The sequence below is a fragment of the Schistocerca nitens genome, chromosome 9 (assembly GCF_023898315.1).
Source record: "Schistocerca nitens isolate TAMUIC-IGC-003100 chromosome 9, iqSchNite1.1, whole genome shotgun sequence".
Taxonomy (NCBI): Eukaryota; Metazoa; Arthropoda; class Insecta; order Orthoptera; family Acrididae; genus Schistocerca; species Schistocerca nitens.
Genome location: NC_064622.1, coordinates 388,832,098 through 388,851,088, shown reverse-complemented (window position 1 = coordinate 388,851,088; position 18,991 = coordinate 388,832,098). Strand labels below are relative to the sequence as shown.

The following is an 18,991-nucleotide window of genomic DNA, read 5'->3' as shown; positions in this document are numbered from 1 at the left end:
CTTAAGTTTTGCTATAACATGCCTCTCCCCAGTAGCTGACAGCTCCCCTACCCCTCCCCCAGTAGCTTCTGGTGTTATAATACAGTTTTAAGACCAAGTAGTTGATATTCACTGCCAAGTTATGGCGTATATACGGTCAACCTCTGGTTTTGGAATATTATATCAATTCTGAATGCCTATTTTTTGCGTCAACTATCACTGCCTTCCCCACTTAATATTAACAGCAGAATTAACAAACTTTTATACCGCCTGAAAAATAACTTCCTGGTGTGGATCCACTATAATGTTTGAATGACTTCGAAACTGGGTTGCTGAAAGCAACGCAAGACTCGTTAGTGTACTGCTGTTCAGTACACTATTTCACTGATGTGTCCTGTTGTCTCCACTGTGTAGCAGTACATGTTAGCATTGTCAGCAAAAAATAATAAGTCTTTTGTGCTGCATGACAAAGTTGGTACCCTTCCACGAGGATTACTCTATAGTTTCATTATAAACAGAAGACGCCAAACGTTTTGTACTGCATGATTTTAAGCAACAGTAGAAAGTAATTTCGTGAACGCTGATAGTGGAAGCCTTGCGAAAGTTTATGCGTTTATGTTCGACCCATTTAGAGCTGCGATATGTGTAATGACACATATCCTTTTCCCTGCTCCTTGCGAAGTCATTAAACTCGCTCAAAACTTAGGAACTGTTGAACTTTTGCAAATGGTTACAATTATTACTATGTTATCTACTATCAGTCATAACCTATGACGCAAAGGAAAATAAAATTATTCTTGGCAAAACATAGTGCTGATTTCTTCCGTAGAAGACACTCAGCAGAGATGCTGCATCTGGGAGGTGTTCGGTGGCACAATTGATAATTCATCCGACTGCAGATAAAGAAGTTATATCTTCGAATTCTGGATGGGTCACACATTTTTAAAAGTGTCACTCGAAATACGAAAATACCGTTAGCAAGAAATGATGTAGCAGTGTTGTGGGGCGTATTGTATATAGCTTCACGTTAGTGTTAGTCTGAGAAATGGACAACAGTGGAGATATTCATTTACTTTGCGAACAAACAATTCACTTTTTTAGAAAGCATTGCTAGTAGTGAAGATAGCACTATACGCCCACAGTACAACGAGGTATGTGACGATGAGGTTATACGGAGAGATATAAAGCGTGTACAGCATGCAGGTGACACAAACGTAAGGGCTGTGATGTTTGTGAGTACAAACTAACGTTAGCGTCTGAAACAGACTTACTTCATCCTTATGTAAGATGATGAAACTGCAGAAGTTTAAACAATAAGGATCCTATCTAGACAGTGCGAAGATAAAAATACATTATTCGGCTTATACGTTGTAATCCATTATCGTTTGAAGCTACTAGTGCACCATTCGTTTCAGTAAAGTATTTAGAACAATTCATTCAGTGTCCAGACGATATCATTGTTACGGGATCAATAAGTGCAGAACACTGCAAGAACTTCGAACTACTTTTCAAACTGCACCAGGAAAATGGCTTATGCTGTAAGCTGGAAAACGGCAGTTTCTTCGATTCCAGTATCAAATACCTAAATCACATTCTCAGTCACAAGAGTATCGCAACGACGCGCGAATACGTTCACAAGATCACTAATATGCCTAACCCTACTAACCTTAAACAGTTGTAGCCGTTCCCAGAAAGAATGAAATTACGCCAAGTTTATTCTCTAAGTGGCGCAAATCGCATACCCCCGAGATCAGTCCCGAAGAAGAGCCTCAAATTTTTGCCTTTGACAGTCTGCCGTGTTAAGGGTGGGCTCAAGGCGGCTCTGGGTGTGAAGCTATGTACACCGGACTTGTTATTAACACTCATGGTGGACGTGTGTCAGTAAGGAATGGCTGCTGTTTTGTCCCACACTTCTCAGACGGTCATTAACAGCCACTCACCTTCACCTACAAAGTGTTGACTGTGGCGCAGCGAGGAAAACACAACAATATTGTTTCTGATAGGTGTGGTGAACTTTTGCAATTGTGATTTGGTTTCCATATGAGAGGATGTCGAGTCGTTTTGCAAACGAGTTAAAATATTCGAACCAGCAACGTATGGACATCGTCTTATAAAATTTGACACTGTACGGTTCTAACAACTTAGCTACCTAACAATTTAGGTGTAGGTGAATAAAACGACAATTTTCGATAGGTATTTAATTTCGATGAATGACGCTGTCCTTCGTTGTAGGAGATGGAGTGCGTATCTCGGAGGCAAGTTAATATTAACTTCACAGTGCACCACATTTTTAATTAAGTTATTGAAGTTGTACGTCCACGTGTTGGCAATTATGTCGATACAGTGCAACCACATTTTACGCATATTTTTCTGGAACACTCAAAAACAACTTTTCAGTAGTTCTTATAGATGTATTTGAACAGTGTGGTACTAGACAAAATTTGTAACACGTTCTCCAAAATGTAAATTCCAAAACAAGACATCACCGTAAATGAGCATTATGAGAGTATGAGCAGAGAACTAGTCATAGTCGTCATAGCATCACATGACTCGAATGGAGGGTCTTCGCAGGCTTTCAGATTATGTGAATTTCATTTCCGTTTTTATAAGAAAATACTGAAATTCAAGAAGGAAAAAAGCATGTTTTGAGCATAAGACGACATAGTTAACCATTTAAGACTATTTCCAGAAAACAGTCAAATACCCTATTGTACCCTGGAATGCGGGAAATTTTCTGCCTTCGTCCCAACCCCAGAGCACTATTTATCAGATAAGGAAAATCCGAAGGTACGGGAGATCGTTTAACCTTTTTACTTACATTTTACTGAACAGAAGCCGCAATGTCTGCCACGATTGGCCTGTGAGATTCCTGTTCTGACACAAGTATCAGATCGTCCAGAAAGAGTACAGAAGAGTACACCTGCTGCCAGGAGATCAAAGAGTACACTTCTGATTAGGAATCTGAGGGAAACACTCATTGCTAGATGGTGGAAGAGTGAGGGTGACTGATGAGATGAGTCTTGCTGCCGTCTATTCAGGAGACAGTTATTCAGTTTCGATGCTTCACAGCCATGTAGCTGTTTTCAGTGCGTACTTTAGCGATCTTAATGGTGTTCGCACCCACTTTTCTGTGTTCGCTTGTAATTTTGCTAACAATGTGTACAGTTACTGGTCATATTCATGTATTAATCGCGTAACGTAGCTTTTCTCGTGGTTACCCACCTGTACCAAGGTTAGAGTTCACCAAGTAATAAATGTTCAGTTGTTTACATCAGTAGGTAACGCATGTGATTTGCTTTTCGATAACAAATCTGTTATAGTGACTACTAGGTTATGTTACAGATTATATAATCACTCCTATCATTAATAAGTCATATACTTCGTGTGGTACCGAGACTGTCTATATTAATTGTCATTCAGTAAGACGTTAGTTATGTTTCCGGGCATATTGTATATCACCTATGACACTGTTGCTCCTTTAGCACCACCCAGGGGTCACGTGTAGAGTAATATAGGTTATACCTACGGACTGAGGAACCCCTGCTGACTGTCTGCTTTTAACTGGCATCAGTCTTGTGTACTCTGCTGCCGAGTACTGTGCACCTGTCTGGTTGGAAAGTGTATATGTGAAGAAGGTAGACACACAACTTAACGACACAGTGCGCTGCATTACTGGTTCCATCAAATCAACCCCATGCCACTGGTTAGCTGTACTGAATCACATCCCTCCACCTCACTTAAGACGGAAACAAGCTCTACTGAGGGAGGCCAAGAAAATCTCTGCATCATCCTCTCTACCACTGCACCAGGAATTCTGTCATCCGCCACAGCAAGCATTGCAATCAAGAAGACCAGCAAGTGCTACTACAGGACAACTCATCGCGGATGGTTTTGATCTAAATGAAAGTTGGAAGCATTAATGGTCAACAAAAACATTGGGAACAAGAGCCAATCACCTTGATCTCATAAAGAATCCAAAAGGTTTTGACCTACCGAGGAACATTTGGTGCCGCCTCAACAAGTTAAGGACGGGACATGGTTGTTGTAGGTACTTCAGGTACAAATGGGGCTGGATCAGTTGACCAATGTGTGAATGTAATCAAAAAGAGCAGACAATTGAACATTTACAGAATGAGATTTTCACTCTGCAGCGGAGTGTTTCAATTGAACATTTAGTCCAACGCTGTCGACATCATTAATCCCCTGGAATTCCGGATGACTTGTTCACTCTCACACCCAGCTTAATTAACTGTTTGAAAAACAAGGACTTTAAGGTTTAACCTTGTCTAATGTCATATGTATATTGTATAAAATCATTTGCCTTATATCAACTGTATATTGTATAAAATCACCATACGATTAAATAAATAAGAGTTATACGTTTCCTTAGTGTCACATTATCACTTCCTTTCATTAATTTGTATGGTAATATGGCGCGCCAGCAAAAATGGAAGTTTCATTTCCAGTCATAAAACAAACTAATGCCTAGACACTTTATTTACAAAGTGTATGAATTTCGTTTACAAAAATTAGTCGATATGTACAGTGAAAGCGACAGCATATTTTTCGCAATTGTGTCCGTAGCGCCGTTGATGACCAGCCAGGTGTCCGTAATGCGAGGACCCTCTGGCGGTGCAGGGCGCCTGCCTGCCTGGGAGTCTGAGGATGCCACCCGCAGGCGTTTGTGGCGCAGCTGCTGTCTCCGGTAAATTAAACTGAGCCAAGGGCAGATACGGAATTGTAAAGGTGCAATGAATCTCCTGCAGAGTTCCTGAGAACAAAAATTACATTTTCACTTACTTGCATATCACACAGCACAATTATGAACAGAATCTGCGGATTTCTACTGTTAGTATTAAAAGAAGCAAATAATTACTACGTGCTCTGTTAAGTACACTGTTTCGATTATTCACACCAACATTAGCATATTTATATACCAGACACATTTCTAAAGATGGCAACCACAGTAGCTGGAAAGAAAAACATGGGCATAAAGAAGATAACTACGAAGAATCCTTAGGTAACACAACAAATGTTTCAGTTGATCGATGAAAGAAGAATGTACAAAACTGTTCAGGAAAAATCACTCATAAATGAAATAAATAGGAAGTGTAGGGAATATTACGTGAGATGGCTGAATGGAAAGTCTGAAGAAATCGAAAAAGAAATGACTGTCGGAAGGACTGACTCAGCGTATAGAAAACTTGAAACAACCTTTGGCCATAGTAAAAGCAAGGGTGGTAGCACTGAGAGTTCAAGGGGAATTATACTGCTACATGCAGAGCAGAGAGCAGATAGGTGGAAAGAGTACACTGAAGGCAGATGACGGTGATGACTTATCTGATTATGTGATAGAACAAAAAACAGGAGTCAGTGTAGAAGTGATAGGGAAACCAGCATTAGAATTAGAATTTGAAAGAGCTTTGGAAGGCTTTAAATCAAATAAGGCAGGAGGAATAGAAACATTCCATCGCAATTTCTAAAATCTTTGGGGAAGTGGTAACAAAACGACTATCCAAGACGGTGTGTGGAATATAAGAGTCCGGTGATATACTATCTGGCTTTCGGAAGAATATCATCCACACAATTCCGAAGATTGCGAGACCCGACAAGTGCGAGAATTATTGCACATTCAGCCTTACAGCTCATGTATACAAGTTGCTGACAAGAATAATATACAAAATAAAGAAAATTAAGGACATGTCAGATAACGATTAGTTTGACTTTGGGAAAGTAAAGGCACCAGAGAGGCAGTTCTGACGTTGCTGTTGATAATGGAAGCGTGACTGAAGAAAAATCAAGACAAGATTTGTTGGCGTGGAGGAAGCGTTCAACTACGTCATATGATGCAAGATGTTGGCAACTCTGAGGAAAAAGGGGGTAACCTATAGGGAGAAACGGGTAATATACAATATGTACAAGATAGTGAAAAATACGAGTGGAAGATCAAGAACGAAGTGCTCGGATTAAAAAGGGTGTAAGACTGGGATGTAGTCTTTAACCGCTATTGCCCCACCTACACATCGAAGAAGCAATGATAAAAGGAATGTTCGAGAGTGGAATTAATATTCATGGTGAAAGGATTTCGATGATAAGATTCGACGATGACATCAGTATCGTCAGTGTAAATAAAGAAGAATTACATGATCTGTTGAATGGAATGAACAGTGTAATAAGTACAGGATATAGGCTGAGAGTAAATCGAAATAAGACGAAAGTAGTGAGAATTATCAGAAATGAGAACAGAGAGAAACTTAACATTACAATTGATGATCACGAAGCAGATAAAGCTAAGGAACTGTGCTACCTAGGCCGCAAAAAAAACCATGACGGACGGAGCAAGGAGGAGATAAAAAGCAGACTATCACCGGCAAAAAGTACCTTCCTGACCGAGAGAAGTATGCTAATATCAAAATTAGGCCTTAATTTGAGGAAGAAATTTCTGAGAATCTATGTTTGGAGCACCGAATTGTATGGTAATGAAACATGGATTGTGTGGAAAACTGGAAAAGAGAATCGAAGCACTCGAGTTGAGTGCCTTAGGAGAATTTTGAAAACTAGGTGGACTGATAAAGTAAGGATTCTCCAGAGAATCTGCGGGGAAAGGAATATACGAAAAACACTGATAAGAAGAAGTGACAGGATGGTAAGACATCTGTTAAGACGTCATAAAACAAAGTCCGTGGCATTAGACGGAGCTGTAGCGGGTAAAAGCTGTAGACAAAATCAGAGATTGGAATACATAAAGCAGATAATTGAGGACTTAAGTTGCAAGGGCTAATCTGATATGATGAAGTCGTCACAGAAGAGAAATTCGTGGCGGCCCACATCAAACCAGACAGAAGAGTGATGACTCAAAAAGAAAAAAGTTAATAAGCATCTTCTACATTGTAGCTTTGTAGCTTTTGTGCTAGCTCTGACATTACAAAGTAGGGGGACTACTTTTTTTTTATCCAAGGTCTGATCAGTCGCTAAATTAAAACCACACTGAAAATTCGACGGAGCTTTCCGCAGATGTGTCGTGGAGTATCACTAGTAGGCCTGTCGATCGTATCTCGTGGCACTTTTCAGTTCTGATACTGAGTGAGCACATAAAGATCCGTAGAAGAATAGTGCCTCCTACCATGTGTAAAGTGTATGCAGTCATTCGATTTCATCACGCTGAGGGGTTCCGCCTGATTTCATGCAGCCCACCTAACGTGACTCTATTGCGTGACAGCAAAGTTCAGCAACAGTGCAGGGACTTTGAAACAGGACGTACAGACATTCGTGATGCAGGCGGTCAGGGAAGGTGGCGAGTGTTAACCGATGGTCTCGCTCAACGAGTGGACCAGGCGATACGAGAATTTCGTCTACGAAGGGCAATGCAGAACAAGCGAAGAGGAATGTTCTCATCAGGCATTGTCCTTCTCCTTGAGAATGGTCTGCTGCATACTGCAGCTGCAACAAAGATGCTCCTGCAGCGTTTTTTGTGGAAAATGTCTAATCACTCACTATACAGCGCGGACTTAGCTCTTTGCTCTCTTTAACTGCTTGCTACGATGGCAGCATTGTTGCATAAGCATCGAACTGCAGACCAGCGTAGTGAATTGGAGGAGAACACAGGTGGCTACCATCTATGAGGAGGATGTTAGAAATTTGGTACAGCGCTACGACTGATGTCTAAGTCGGAGCAGCAACTGTATAGAGAAGTAGATGGAAAATGTAGCTAAATGCTGCAAATAAAATATTTCTATAAACGCTTGGCATTGTCTGCTGGAGAGCGATCACGAATTCTGTCTAAAGAAGGCTTCAGATATAAAGTTTGTTCCTGCCTTGATAGCATAGAGCTACACTCTTACTAGTTTCGGCTGCGCTAAAGTGCCATCCTCAGATTCTCTGCGTGCAGCTTGATTTCATAAGCTGTAACCTGAAGATCTGAAGGTTGCAGCTTAGGCCTGCCGAAACTAGTAATACCGTGTAACTACATGCGATCAAGACAGTAAAACTTCATATCTGAAGATTTCTTTACATTAAAACACTTTTCATTTACACCATGGTTTCCATTACGTGTCCGATCGGACACCGAAAACAGCCCTCGCACAACCGACAATGTGTGTAAAGCATGTAATCTAAAACTGGACAAAATTGCAGGAGGAATCCAAAATTGGTACAAGATTTCTGTAATTTAATGGATAGCACGTTCTGTACAGAGATGTATAGATACAATCTTCTTAACTGCCATTATTATGGAGATTATGTATGAGACAGAATCGGCACTACTTTGAAAAGAAGGTGATTTCAAAATGAACTAAATATCCAAAACCCAGGATTTTGAAATACCCACGAAGAAAACTAAGAAGAAGATTTTCATTGGAAACGACTTTCTCACTAGAAAGTAACAAATTAATGACATTATTTCAGCATTATTTTTTAATTTCTCAATGGACTTTTCCGACTAGAATAGGTAGAGGACCAACTGCAGATAAAAGCAGTCAAAATTCGGTGATACGCAGGATAGATAAACGAAGAAAGAAAAGTCGACGGATACCATACATAATCTCAAATAACAATAGCCTACCAATACTGCTATGATAGGGGGAACAACATCACGTGGGATACTTCTGCTCCATGGTGTATTCTTGTGTTGCATTGTGTATTCTTGTCTAGCATGGTATATTCGAAACAGAATATCTGCGTTTCGCCAGCAGAGGCTGTCAGTTAAGAAAACCTATAGTCTATTGTAATTTCAGTTCTTTTGGAAAAAACTTCAATACGTGAATAATAATCTTTCCTCTTCTCGAGAAATCTTCCCTAACGGGCTAGCGCTGTGGTTAGCACAATGGACTCGCTTTCGGGAAGACGACGGTTCAAAACAGCTTCTGGCCATCCAGATTTAGGGTTTTCCGTGATTTCCATAACTCGTTTCAGGAAAACGCTGGTACGGTTCTTTAGAAAGGGCATGGCCCATTTCCGTCTCCAACCTTGAAACAATCCGAGAAACAATCGAAGCTTATGTATGACACGTCTCTAAAGATGGGACCTTAAACCCTAACCTTTCTACCTTCTTTTATTAGAGCAATCCTAAAAACTAACTCTCAGCAGATATAGCATGAGGGCCTGCTATCTCTACAGTGTCACGGTTTTTATTAGAAAAAAGTACCATAGAAGACTAAGATCAGGTTTCTTAGAGGAGGAAACAGTTTAACACCCAAGCTCAAAAACAATTACAAATACTTTGTAACTCTCTGAGTTAAAATAAAGTCCACATAATACAAGAATGGAAAATAAACATATTACAAGAATAATTGATAAGAGACAACTTAAATGCTGTAAATCAAGGGATGGACAAATCTGTAAATAATAATGTGATAGGTAAAATAGAGTTGACATTGGATCCAACTCTCCTCAAATTCTTTTGACTCTATTTATGCCTATATTCATTGAACCGCTAATGGTGTGTGATGGAGGGACAGATTTAGAAAAACACCCTGGAGGAGCAGTCGCTCTCACGGGTTAGCTGGTCTTCCAGACAACAGACAATCTCCAGACCACATGAATTTGCAAATCAGACACCACTTTGGCAGAAGTCTACTTGATTGCTGAAGCATCAGAAGCTTACCAGTTGTAAATCATGTTTGCCTTTTCCAGCAAAAGTATTCACTAGTTTCAGTCCCCATGTCAAGTGTGCTTTTTGTTCTTTGATTTCTTTTAAGACGTATAAATACAACACTTATAATCTGAGAACAAGTAACAGACAAATCAGTCTATTTACCACTGTAAAAATGTTTGAGAAAACGCAAGCCGTTCCGGACAAGTTTTGCTGATGCATTATTTGTCCGCTATGTGTCAAAATGAAATAATAACCACTGTTAACTATCGTGTCTCTTCACAAGGAATTTAAAAGAAATTTGCCTCCCTTCACAAGTCGTATCGACGTGAACACACGTCTTCAATTGCAGACAGAACACAGATTGGGGTAGGAGGGTGAATAGGAGACTGATAACCTTTGAATGTTTAGTCTCGTCAGACCTACGATCAGCAGTAGTCTTCCTATTAACTTTGGCCATTCATTATAGATCACCATTTCAGTTTTAATACTCTGATATGAGTTAATCTTCTCACTCACGTACGATACATACATATTCTAAAGGCCGCTGTCGTGTCGTTGCACCTAAACTCTCCTGTCATTAATCGTTGTTTGCAGTTTCATCTAATTGTCACAATCTATCTTCTTCTCGACGGAATCCATATACGTCACTTTCTTTTCTAGCACTTTCTGTTCAAGAATATTAATAATGGAGGTGTTGTGTCTGGTGACATGCGCAATAAACTTTATTTTTCTATTTTGCATTTCCTTCATTAATCGTCTCTTTTCGCTGACTTCCCTCTAGACTTCCAGGTTGGTTTTTCTTTCCGTCCTGCTCGTTCTTGTCATTTCCCGCTATATCTACAAGTCAACTGCAAGTAGATTTCTCTCCAATTCAATCATAGTCCAACCTTCACTTGCATAGAACTATGCAAGGAGATGATTTTGCAGAAGATTTTCTCACATCATTATTCATTAATTTTCTGGTTTAAATGTTTTTCTTAGTAATAAACGACTGTTTTGCCAATGGGATCCTCTTCTTCACTTCTATTAAAGATCAGTTGTCCTCTGTGACTGTACTAACGAAATAACAAAACTGTTTCACCTGACCAATTCTGTCACCAACTATTTTTACATTGGTTTTAGTTTCTCCCATATTTTTTTTTCCTTACAGCCGCTACGGTTGTTTTCCGTATGTTCAATTTTAATTTCGATAGTCTGAGAGTGTCTGATATGACTTCCAACATTCTATTCATTTCTTTTTCGAAATCTGCAACTATCAGGATGCCATCAGTAAATATAATACAATATTTCCTTTCATTCCTTTTATTCCTTTTGTCTTCTCCTTCATGATCTGATTAGCTTCCTCAATGAACACATTAAATAAATATGGCGATAGGGGACATCCTTGTCTAACTCCTTTTCTAAGTATCGCCTCTTCCTCTTTGAGCTTTGGTTCTGATACAGTTCATTAATCATTCTTCTATCCTTCATCTCATTTCTTTTCATAATTCTGAACAGCAACTCCCAGTTCACACAGCCAATGAAGGTGACATAAGTTCTTATGTTCATATCCGCCCTTCTCTCCAATAGCACGCCCAAGACCGAAATTGTCTCTCTTTTGCGCTGCCTTCTCTCAATCTCAATTGCTCTTCTCCAGTACACTGACAACTGACTACTTTTCCTTTTATCTTATTGTTAACTGTATTAATATTTTGGAAGCATGTGATAACGTTGACAGTAGTGTATAGTTATTGGTTCTTTCAATGGCCTCTCCTATTTTGGGCGTGGTACTTGTTCTGCATTATGTGAACTCTTCTGTCATGATTGCTCTTTCGTAGCAGTCAGTCATTACTCTGAATAATTGGTCTTTCGTGTTGTTACCTAAATTTTTCATTAATTCTGCAGGAATGTCGACAACACCAGTTACTTCTCCTCCTTTATGGTGTCAAAGGACATGTTCAAATTCATATCTCATGCAAGGAAGGCCACACATTTCTATTTAACACGCGTTTATGTCTTCAGTTAGATTACTCCTATTGTTGATATCTTTACCGTCGCACACTACTTCCATGTATTCTTTCCAACAGCCACATCTCTTAATTCTTTATTAATACTACTCCCTCTGATTTTTCACCACTACGGATTTAGTTCCAGGTTTGAACAGTTCCATTTTCTAATAAACGTTATCCTGTTTTCCCTTTTTCTGGTCTTCTTCTATCTCTTCAGCGTTTCTTTTGGTCCATTTCTGTTTTTCTTCCCTGCATTTGTTTGTGATGTGATTTTCAATCCTTCCGTAATCATCAACATTGTTTTCCTTCCTGAGTTTATTTCTTTCATGAATCAGGTTTTGTATGTCTTCTGTCATCTTAAGATTTCTAGGTTCAGTTTCCTTTTTGCTAAAAACTCATTTGTTGCTACAGTTATTCCCATCTTGATATTATTCTGTCAGTTCCAGCAGCTATTTTATTGGTTCTTTCTACAAAAACCATCTTTATTTCTTCTTGCCGTGCGGAGTGGCCGCGCGGGTAGAGGTGCCATGCCACGGACTGCCTCCCTCAGGCATGGGTGTGTGTGTTGGTCTTAGCGTAAGTTAGTTTAAGTAGTGTGTAACTCTAGGGACCTATGACCTCAGCAGTTTGGTCCCTTAGTTCACACACATTTGAATATTTTATTGCTTCATCTTTCAATTCTTCTACTTTCCATTTCTTTTTGACAAACCTCTTGGTTCTTTTAAACTTTATATAGCACTGTAAATGAAAATGAGTGTTTGGCATCATTGGCTGGGAGGCCCCTTACGGGGCAGGTCCGGCCGCTTTGGTGCAGGTCTTATTACATTCGACGCCACATTGGTGACCTGCGCGCCGGATGGGGATGAAATGATGATGAAGACAACACAACGTCCAGTCCCTGAGCGGAGAAAATCCCCAACCCATCCGGGAATCGAACCTGGGTCTGTAGGACGGCAATCCGTCACGCTGACCACTCAGTTAGCAGAGCGGACTATACAATGCACTTGGATAATGAGAGTGTGTGGCTACTATCAATGTCAGGACGTGAACCCTGGTTTGATCTGATTCCGGTGCCTTTGCTTCATAAGTACATAATATAAATGAAATCGTCTTTTCCCTGGGGCCTCCCATGTGCACCTTCCAAGCGGAACTTTAAATACCGTGTTTGTAATAACTATACAACTTTGATTACAGAAATCTACCAAATTTTGCTTCATTTATTTCTTCCAAGCCAAAATTTCCTACTGTTTTATTGCTTGTATGGGATTCTACTACTGCGTTAAAATCACCCATTACTGCAACATCTTCTTTTAATAGCTCTTCAGTATCTCCATACATAGTCTCCACTTTTTCCGTTATATGCCGATGTTGGAGAATTCGTCTGAATTATTACCAAGTGCGCAGGTATGCTATTTATTTTTACCATCTTTAACCAGTAGCTGACGTGGTATTCAAAACAATATGTCGCCATTTTTCTCTCATTACAATTGCCGCTCCATGCTTTCGTCTTCTCTCACCGCCACTGTAAATTATTCTAAACTTATTACTGTAGAAATATTCATTTCCGTTCAATATTGTCTTACAAAGACATAACATATCTGTGTCTTTCTCCCTCGTCTGGTCTTTCACTTCATCCAGTAGCGTTCATATATTCCATGTTCCAATTTTCAGCAATCTTAGGGGGATTTCACTTGATGATGACCTGAGAAGACCTCTCAGCTCTCCTGACGGGTCTTGGTTCAAATGGTTCAAATGGCTCTGAGCACTATGGGACTTAACTTCTAAGGTCATCACTCCCCTAGAACTTAGAACTACTTAAACCTAACTAACCTAAGGACAGCACACACATCCATGCCCGAGGCAGGATTCGAACCTGCGACCGTAGCGGTCGCGCGGTTCCAGACTGTAGGGCCTAGAACCGCTCGGCCACCCCGGCCGGCACAGGTCTTGGGTTTCGAGATCTGTGATCAGTGGTTAATTCCTTATTAACTTCAATTTTCGTTGTTGCGTTCTACGAGGAGCGTTCAATAAGTAATGCAATTTTTTTCTCGACCAATTTCTGTTTAAAAAATCCAGAATTTTCTGTGGAACATCCTACAATATTCCCGCTCGGGCCCCTGCAGTTTCATGAAGTTCCGATGGGTGGCGACGTCGTACGTAATCTTGAAAATGACGTCTGTAAAGCAGGTGCGTTCCAATGGGAAAGCTGTCTCTGTGTTTCTTTTGGTGAAAAACCAGAGCATCTAAATATTCATAGACGCTTGCAGAATGTCTACGGAAACATGGCGAGTAGCTGGGCGAGGCGTCGTTCATCATCACAACAACGTTGCGCAAACATGTCCGATCTCCCACGTGCCGTCCGGCTGCCCCCGGTGTGACTCCTGCAACGCTGGAACTTGTGGACACTTCCATTCGAAATGATCGACAGATCAAACACCTCGTTGCTCAACGGCACCTCTCTGTTGGTAGTGCTGACACTACTCCTCTACCAGATGGGGTACCCAAAGGCATGGTCCCACTGCGTTCCTCTCCGCATGACACGACCATCTGAGAGGATTGCTCACGCGTTACAAGGCTGATCGTCACAATATTTTGTCGACCATCCTCACACACGGATAAACACGGGTTGATCGCTTTGAATCGATAAAAATCGACAATCCAAGATTAAAGTCGCAACCTCAGCTGGCAAAGTCATTGCGATGGTTTTCTGGGTCTCTGAAGAGGTTATTCTGATGTCCTGTCTCACGGTGCAATGATCAATTCGAAATTGTTCTGTGCTACCGTCAGGAAAACGATGAACGACTTCGGCGTCTTCGTCCCTACAAAAATGCGAACAAACGTCTCCTTCTCCATGACAACCTAAGACCTTGCTCAAGTTTGCACACCCGAGAGGAGTTCACAAAACTTCATTGAACTGCTCTTCCTCATCCACCCTACAGCCTGGATCTCGCACCATTCGACTTCTATCTGTTCCGCCCAATGATGCGCGCAATCAGCAGGAGGCACCATATGTGAATGATGAGGAGGTTATAGATGCAACTAGACGTTCGCTCCAACGTCGACCAATAAAGTGTGTAAGGTTTTGAGGACAGAACAACTACTGTGCAAGCTGTAAATGTTTTTGGTTTCATGTTGCAATGTTATCACAGAAATACGAGTACATGCGTTTACACAGTTCACAATGTGACAACGTTACGACAGTTGTCAAACGAACACATCTCGTTCTCAGAAAGTGAAATAATTCTAAACACAACAATAATAAATTTTAACTAGAAGTTTCTGCACAAAATTATTCTTGCGACTACGCCAAGATGTTGGCCGGTACTACAATAAATCATACGATTCCGGTTCAAGGTTCGGTAGTATTTAGGATGAGAATCAAGTCTACAGAGGATGGTTAGTTTTGTGACAATTTGAGCACAAGATTACCCAAGGTCGCTGGAGTTCACAATGGACGCAAGTTGGTGAATCAACATGTTTACACCATCGCTGCGATGAGCTGTTGTCTGCATGGCTGCTCTCGCCCTCTGAAATTCCTATAAATAATTAAGCCTTTGCTGATTTTTCCAGCAGAAACTCTATATATGTTTCTCCTTATGCGAGAAAAAAATGTACTCATCCCTAGTCTTGGAATATGGCGATATGCACTCGCATGGCTGGAGCAGCACGCATATTAAAATGCCCTCTCAATCCTCACAAGAACAATTAATTAACTGTCTCCCCACCTGGGTTCTTTCGCTCTCCTTGTCACGGCTTTTTTCGACCAATAGGAGCGCTCCTCTTATTTTGTGGAAACTCTCTCTGCCAATCGCAAGGACCCTACCATTAAATTTTGTTCCACCAATTGGACGTTCTGTGCCCACTCCAGGCGCCTAAAAGTTACATGCTTACATCACATGTGTACCACTCGCTGTTCACGAGATCAACTGTGCCACAGGTTTTGTTTCTATCCATTTGGAATTCCGAAACACAATTAACCTAAAGCTTCTTTCAGTCCTACTTCAGATGGCCCGTTACTTGCTCTCCGCCGGCCGCGGTGGTCTAGCGGTTCTAGGCGCTCAGTCCGGAACCGCGCGACCGCTACGGTCGCAGGTTCGAGTCCTGCCTCGGGCATGGATGTGTGTGATGTCCTTAGGTTAGTTAGGTTTAAGTAGTTCTAAGTTCTGGGGACTTATGACCACAGATGTTAAGTCGCATAGTGCTCAGAGCCATTTTTGACTTGCTCTCCAGTATGCGTCACCTGTCGGGTCGCTGACTCCTGCTGCGGGATGCCCTGTAAGAGCTTTTTGTGGTGCCTCCCATGGTGAGGCCTCTGCTTCTGCCTGCACCTGCTTCCACACAAAACGTTTCCTCTCGCTGCTTGTTTCACGTCCTGCTCATTGACATGCATTATGTGGGAGTGGTGTGTTTATACCATCGATTGAGCGTCATCCCTTTTGCATTACATATTTATAGGTAAATCTGCTCATTACTGCCAAAGTAATTTACGTGTCATATTCACCTTCCCGTTACGATGTATAAAACTCTTAAATAGGGTGCAAAATTGACATTCATTTATTCTGCCACCTTAAAAAAGTGGTACCATGAGAGCATATGGGCCCCCCAGTAGGGTGGCGTAAGATCATCGCACTGAATGCAGATTGTGTTGAAAAATAGTGTTTTGTAGCCAAAAGAGCGGGCAATAATATAGTGTATTGTTATCCTGAATAAAACCAACCGGCTTTCAGAAAAAAATGTGTTACATTACTTATTGAACGCCCCTTGTACTTGGGATGTCCTTAATATCTGCAACGGAATTGATTTCTCATGCTTCCTCCATTCTATGCTGCTGACCAAGTTGCTTTGATACATCTACCTTAATGGATGATTACTCATCCCAAGGAGCAAAGCATGGCCTGACCTCAATCCGCTGATTCACCCTCAGAGGAAGCTACTGGCGGCATTAAAGGGAACCACTGTTTAAGTCGCTTTCTAACACAGAGAGTTTACCGTGGCTGAATCTTTGCCCGAACCCACCAAAGTGAAAAATCGAAAAAAAGAGCTTGTGTACTTTAAGGGAAACATTTTACAAAAGTTTGTTGCAATTGAAGAAAACGAAATTTATGATGGTTGTTGTGGTCTTCATTCTGAAGACTGGAGAGTGGTTTGATGCAGCTCCCCCCGCTAGTCGATACTGTGCACGCTTCTTCATCTTTGCATAACTACTGCAACCCACATACACTTCATAGCAGTCAAACCTTGGTCTCCGTATGTAAGTTATAACCTGTCCAAAAATACTTTCCTCCATTACCAAATTAATTATTCCTTGATGCATTGGGATTTTTCTTGTCGACCTATCCCTATATGCCTACGCGTTGTGCCACAAATTTCTTTTTTCATCAATGCAATTATATGGTATATGTCTTCATCGAGGAAGCAATGACAGAAAGAAAAGAAATATTCATGAGTGGGATTTAAACTGAAGGTGAAAGGATATCTATGACAATTTTCGCTGACAACATTGCTATCCTCGTTGAAAATGGAGAAGAATTACTGGATGTGTTAAGTGGAATGAACAGTCTAATGAGTAATGGACGATGGAGGAAGGGCATACAAAACAGATTAGCACAGACAGAAAAGGAACTTCCTGACCAAGAGAAGTCTACTAGTATCAAAGACAGACCTTAGTTTGAGGAAGAAGTTTCTGAGAATGTACGTTTTGAGAGCAGCATTATGTATTAGTGAAACATGAACTATGAGAAAACTGAAATAGAAGAGAATCGCAGCATTTGAGATGGGGTGCTACAGAAAAATTTCAAAAATTAGATGGAATGATAAGGAAAAGAATGACGAGATTGTCCGGAGAATCGGTGAGGAAAGGAATATACGGAAAATACCGACAAGAAGAAAGGACAGAACGATAGGACATCTGTTAAAACATTAGGGAATAGATTATATGGGAAAAGATATCTGTATGCTGCAAAACTTGACGACTGTCCCTAAATAACGAAAACTGTGAAGTCGTACACATGCATGCTAAAAAGAATCTGTGCAACTTCGGTTACACGATATATCAGTCAAATCTAAAGCCCGTAAATTCAACCAAATACTTAGGGATTAAAATTACGAACAACTTGAACTGGAAGGAACACACAGAAAATTTTGAGGCGAAGGCTGAGTTTTATTGGCAGGACACTTAGAAAATGTAACAGATCCACAGGAGAGACTGCCTACACTAAGCTTTTCCGTCCTCTTTTAGAATACTGCTGCGCGTTGTGGGATCCTTACCATATATGATTGACGGAGTACATCGAGAAAGTTCAAAGAAGGGCAGCACTTTTTGTATAATCGTGATATAAGGGAGAGACAGTCACTGAAATGATGCAGAATTTGGAATGAACATCATTAAAACAAAGGCAGAATCTTCTCACGAAATTTCAATCACCAATTTTCCCCTCCGAATGGGAAAATATTTTGTTGACACCTACCTATATAGGGAGAAATGATCATCATAATAAAATAAGGGAAATGTGTTCGTTGTCTCCGCGCTATACGGGATTGGAATAATAGAGAATTATTGTGAAGGTGGTTCGATGAATCCTCTGCCAGGCACTTAAATATGATTTGCAGAGTATCTATGTAGATTGTAGGTATAGATGTAGGGAGGTGTAGAGGGTAAATACTGTAGAAGGATACGTAGTTTGGAAAGCATCCAGCAAATAATTGAGAACATATGTTGCAAATGCCACTGTGAGATGATATATATATATATATATATATATATATATATATATATATATATATATATATTCTACTGGCCATTAAAATTGCTACATCAAGAAGAAATGCAGATGATAAACGGGTACTCATTGGACAAATATATTATACTAGAACTGACATGTGGTTACATTTTCAAGCAATTTGGGTGCATAGAACCTGAAAAATCAGTACCCAGAACAACCACCTCTGGCCGTAATAACGGCCTTGATACGCCTGGGCATTGACTCAAACAGAGCTGGGATGGCGTGTACAAGTACAGCTGCCCATGTAGCTTCAATGCGATACCACAGTTCATCAAGAGTAGCGACTGGCGTATTGTGACGAGTCAGTTGGTCGGCCACCATTGACCAGACGTTTTCAATTGGTGAGAGATCTGGAGAATGTGCTAGCCAGGGTAGCAGTCGAACATTTTCTGAAGCGAGAAAGGTCCGCACCGGACCTGCAACATGCGGTCGTGCATTGTCCCGCTGAAATGTAGGGTTTCGCAGGGATCGAATGAAGGGTAGAGCCACGGGTCGTAACACATCTGAAATGTAACGTCCACTGTTCAAAGTGCCGTCAATGCGAACAAGAGGTGACCTAGACGTATAACCAATGGCACCCCATACCATCACGCCGGGTGATACGCCAGTATGGCGATGACGAATACACACTACCAATGTGCGCTCACCGC

The 18,991-nt window shown here is 40.9% G+C and overlaps 1 protein-coding gene across 1 annotated transcript in view; it reads right to left on the bottom strand.

Moving 5' to 3' along the window:
* Nucleotides 1–4,458: 4,458 nt before the first annotated feature.
* LOC126204253 (uncharacterized) overlaps nt 4,459–18,991 on the bottom strand; it is a 142,508-nt gene continuing 127,975 nt past the window's right edge. Inside the window, exon 8 of the mRNA XM_049938644.1 lies at nt 4,459–4,750. The gene's annotated coding sequence lies outside the window, so the exon portion shown is untranslated. The remainder of the gene's footprint in view (nt 4,751–18,991) is intronic.